This window comes from Balaenoptera ricei, chromosome 12 (genome assembly GCF_028023285.1).
Source record: "Balaenoptera ricei isolate mBalRic1 chromosome 12, mBalRic1.hap2, whole genome shotgun sequence".
Lineage (NCBI taxonomy): Eukaryota > Metazoa > Chordata > Mammalia > Artiodactyla > Balaenopteridae > Balaenoptera > Balaenoptera ricei.
In genome coordinates, this window is record NC_082650.1 from 49711826 (window position 1) to 49717087 (window position 5262).

Below are 5262 nucleotides of genomic sequence, written 5' to 3' on the forward strand. Positions count from 1 at the left end.
GCACCGAAATTATATACCCCGTCTACCCGAAAGGCCAGGAAGTGACGCAGCATCCCGCCCCTGCGGCTCATTGCTCCAGCCTCCTGTCAATCACCAACCACCCGGTTACGGCTGGCTGGCCGCCCGCCTGCGAGGAGCGCGGGGAGCTGGCTCCCTCGCTGCGGTGCGGGTTCGGGCTGGCAGCTGGGCGGGAGACGGCGGTCTGTTGTTCGGCTGGGGACTACAAACTTGGGGTCGAATGCGGAGTGGGTGGGAGAGCGGGGACGGAGTGAGGAAAGGCTGTGTAGCGCTGCGTAAAACAACTGGTTATCGGGGAACATGGGTGGGTCCTCTGGAGGGTTGGCGGGGTTCGGCGGGGGCGGTGGCCACTGCTGGGCTGGCGTGGGGGTTTTGATCCTGTGCACTTCGTCGCGATTGTCGAGGTACTCGGCCATTCTCTCAAGAAAGCTTTCCCAAGGCGAACGAAGCCAGGCATTAAAACTCAACATTGGTCCGTGACGCACATGTTGCCAAGGGTCGGATTAGAAGGCGCTTTAATTCTGCTCTCGCTTTAGCTGATGTGCGAATGAACGCAGTTCTCGACCGGTTTACACAATAGCCAGAAGCGTTGTCTCCCTATTCAAAAAGGGAGAAGCAACGTGGCGCCCAGCCTCGAAGGGCTCCGGCTCTACCTACCTCCCAGCATGTGGCTCGCCAAGCCTCCGAGTTGGCCCAGCGCTGTAGCTGCCGTGAAGCACTGGCAACTCCGCGCTCAATTAGGTCAACTGGTGGGACTTTATTCTGCAAAACTATTTCTAGAACCTGATTTATTAAGTATAATTTGAAAGTGGGACATAAAGGGGTAGGGGGGAAAGGGGGGGTTATTTTGGGATTGTATGAAATCATCTGTGTGAGACTTTTGAAAATTGTGAAGCACTACAGAATTTAAAGACTCCTTCATTCAATAAAAATGAGCCAAAAATAAATATAATCTGAAATTGTTTGCAGGGAAATGAACGTAACAGGGATTCAGAGCTATCACTAGTCGTGATTTAGAGTCTTGAATCTGTAATTTCAGTAATCAAGTAAACTGTAAAAGTTGTCGAGTCGTAGTCAAACAGTTTAACCTGAGGTGGCAAAATTGTGGTAACAAAGTTGTGACTTTTACTCAGAAATATGGGAGAAAAAACCCAACCTGACGTAAAAATCAGCACTGTCACAAGACAAAAGACTTTTCCTTATCATCCTTAGAGAAAGACTTACCTCAACTACAAGTGAAATAAGACAATGTTGTAAGCGTCAAAAACTTAATGAAGAAGACGTGCTTCGAGTTTGTACTGTAGATTCCCTGCAGGGTAGTAGTTGTCTTTACAGGAGCATGAATTTGTTCGCATTTCTATGTCAAACCTGTTGAAAGAAGCTATGTTGTGCACTAGGTACATATGCTACTCTTGCCTTGTTTTTAAAAGCATCCAACTCAAACTGGGGATTGGGACAAAAGATAATGAATGTTGCTTATTTTATTATAATAATAATTCAAAGAGAATGCGGTGGTTACACTTGGAATAAAGATAAAAGAAGTATTTATGTGTTTTACAAGCTATTCAATTATTTGATAGTTGCTTATTGAAATGAATAATCAGTCTACTAAACCACCTCAAACACTAATTTTGGTATAAACATAATTTGGCTTGTAATTGCTTATAATTAGTTGCTTTTCAACTACTGTTATGCTCTTTCCCAATGCAATTTAAGGGAATATAAAAGTGCCGAGAATCTTGGCAAGGTAGGTCCTTGTTAATTTGATATAGGATAATTTTTTTTTTTTTTTGGCCATGCCTTGCAGCATGTGGGATCTTAGTTCCACTGGACCACCAGGGAAGTTCCTAGGATAATTTAAATGGTGTCTACCATTATATTTATATAATATATAAAAATATATTTTTTTCTTAAGGATCATTACTATCTTGAAGCTCAAAGTCTCTTGTACTAAGTTGGTCAGTTAATCTTATTTAAAAATTTCACTGAACTTAATATGTCCAAAACATATCTGTCACTCCTTTATCATCTGCCCTATTTTTATCACTGATGATTTTTCCCACTTTACGAGTTTAAAAAAGAAATTCTTATTGAACATTATTTTGCACATAAAGTATTGCCTAAAGGACTTAAAGGATTCCCATCCCCTAGACCTTCTTAAGACACCTCTAACTGTACCCCTCACCCCTCATTCTCTTTAGTAATCCTTCCTATTGAAATCTTACCCAAATTTAAAAAAATCCTTACTTGACCCCACTACTACCTTTAGCTAGCACCCAATTTTTCTGCTCTCCTTCAACAGCAAAACTCCCTAAAAGACATGTCTATACTTTTGGTCTTCACCTCCTCATCTCTTCTTCACCCTTGAAATGGATATTTCTTAAGGCCCACATCTTGTCAAAGCCAGTGGTTCAAAGAATGATGTCAGTCCTCATTTAACTGTCTTTCAATAACTTGACAAAATTAACTACACCTTCCTTCTTGAAACAATTCTCCAGGCTTTTGTGACACCTCTCTTTTTTTTGGTTTTCCTTTGACATCTATATATTCTATCCAACACTGCAGTGCCCTTGGCTTCTCCTCCGCCCTCTTCTCCGTGTGCACTTTCTCCCTGAGTGACCTACTTCATCCAGTCCATGGCTTTACAACACATCCATATACTAGTGACTTTCAAATTGATATCTCTAACCCAGACATCTCCTTTGAATTCCAGACCTTTGGGACACTTGCTTACCTGACATTTCAGATTGAATGTCTAATAAGCATATTGAAGCTAAAGTGGCTAAGAGAGCTATTCCTTTTCACAGCAAAACTTGCCCCCTCCCCACAAAAACAAAAACAAAAAATCCAGCTGTCCTCAATTCAAGCTCCCTGGCTGACCTTTCTGCTCTGCTCTTGCATCCTTATGGTCCATCCTTCACGTAGCAACTATCTCATTAAATAGCAGTTGCTCAAGCCCAAAGTCATCCTTCATTCCACCCTTTCCTGCACTCCTCCTACCAATCCAATCTATCATTAGCCTTCTTGATGATACTTCTAAAACATTTCAAGGATTTATCCTCTATCTTCATTGCTACCTTAGTTCAGAGCACTAAAATTTGTTCCCCTGGACTACTGCAGTAGCTTTCTAAACAATCTCTCTGGAACTTCCCTGGCGGTCCAGTGGTTAAGAATCCGCCTTCCAATGCAGAAGACGAGGGTTCGATCCCTGGTTGGGGAACGAACATCCCTCTCACATGCCGCGGGGCAACTGCGCCTGTGCGCTCTGGAGCCCGCGCACTGCGACTAGAGAGAAGTCTGCGCAACGCAGTGAAAGATCCCGCGTGCCACAGCTAAGACCCAACACAGCCAAATAAATAAAGATTTAAAAAAAAATCTCAGTGCCTTCACTTTGCCCCCTCAGATGACTTACCACGGAGCAGCCAGAGTGATTTTTTTTAAATCCAATTATGACACTTCTCTTATTTTAATATTTTAAAATTATCGAATGGTTTTGCATAACATTTAAACTAAAAATTCCCTACCTTAGCCTTGAAACCCCTATGTGATCTGGTCCCAGTCTAATTCTCCAAGCTTATCTCTGCCATTCACTCCCTGTGCCCCAGCCATACCGACCTTTCTCCTTTTAGGTCCTTTTCATTTGTCTGAAATGCTCTTTCTCCTCTTCTTTGTATGGTGTGTTCATTCTTGTCACTTAGGTCTTAGCTTAAATGTTGCCTCTTCTGAGGGGTCACCTGTAGTAGCAGGGCATAGGCTCAGCACTATAACAAAGATGTCCCCAAATATAGTAACTCAAAAATATTAAAGTTTATTTCTCTCACATAACAGTCCAGAGGTAGGCAGTTGGTAAAGAGTGAGTGGGCAGCTCTGCTCCATGAAATCATTCAGGGACCCAGGTTACTTCTAGCCTGTTCTAGATTGTTCAGAAGGTTCAATCTTTGTTCACATGATTGAAGCTGGTCCACACCTGTCTACATTTCAGCCTGGAAAAGGGGGAAAAATAGAAAGTGGAGAAAAAAACAATTTCCATATGAAAACAAGATCTGGAAATTGTAACATCAGTCTTGCTCACTTAGTCACATGTTCACACCTAGCTGCAAGGGAGGCTGGGAAATATGGTTGCTACCTGGGTAGCAAGTTGCCTGGTCAAAACTTGGGGGATTCTGTTATTAGAAGGAAAGAGGGAAAAAATGGATGCAGGGGACAATCTACAGGCCTGCCACACCTTTACTTACCACCTAATCTACAGTAGGCAGCTAGTCACTCCCTAACATGACATTCTGCTTTAATTCTCTGCATAATCCTTATTGTTCTCTTGTGTTTACTTGTTTGTTGATTGCCAGCTCCCTCTTACCCGCAATTAGATTTTAAGCTCCATAAATCTTGTTTGTCTTTCCTCAATACTGTATAGCATTGCCCTCCAAAAGTATTTGGCATAAGGTTGGTATTAAATCATTATTAGTTGAATAAATGAATTTTTATTTTATTTTTATTTAAAAAAATTTATTTATATTTTTAATTTTTGTTTTCAGCCATGCCACACAGCTTGAGGGCTCTTAGTTCCCTGACCAGGGATTGAACCCAGGCCCCAGCAGTGAAAGCACTGAGTCCTAACCACTGGACTGCCAGGGAATTCCCATAAATGAATTTTTAAGTGCCTTCTTAATAGACCCTACTCTTTCAAACTAAGCTTATCTTCCAACATTCCCTCAAAGCCCCCTCCAATCCCTGCACTATCAAAACTCATTAAATTTTAAATTTCTAATTCTACAATCCCACATAACATTCTCTAGGACAATACTCCAGTACACACTGACTATATTAGTTATCTATTGCTGCATAACAAATTACACAAACTTAGTGGCTTAAAACAACACACATTTATTATCTCGTTATTTGTGTGGGTCAGGAGTTTGCACATGGCTTAGCTGGTCTTCTGCTTCATGGTATCTCACAAGGCTGCAATCAATGTATTGGTCCATGCTGCAGTCTCAAGTTCTAACAGGAAAGGATCTGCTTCCAAGCTCACATAGTTGTTGGCAGAATTCAGTTCCTTACAAGCTGTTGGACTGAGGACCTCAGTTCCTTGCCATGTGGGCCTCTCCATAGATCAGCTCACAACATAACAGCTTGCTTCATCAAAGCCAGAAACAGATAGAGTCTGCTAGTAAGACAAAAGTTACAGTCTAACATAACATAATCACACAAATGGCATCCCATCACCTTGGCCATATTCTGTTGGTT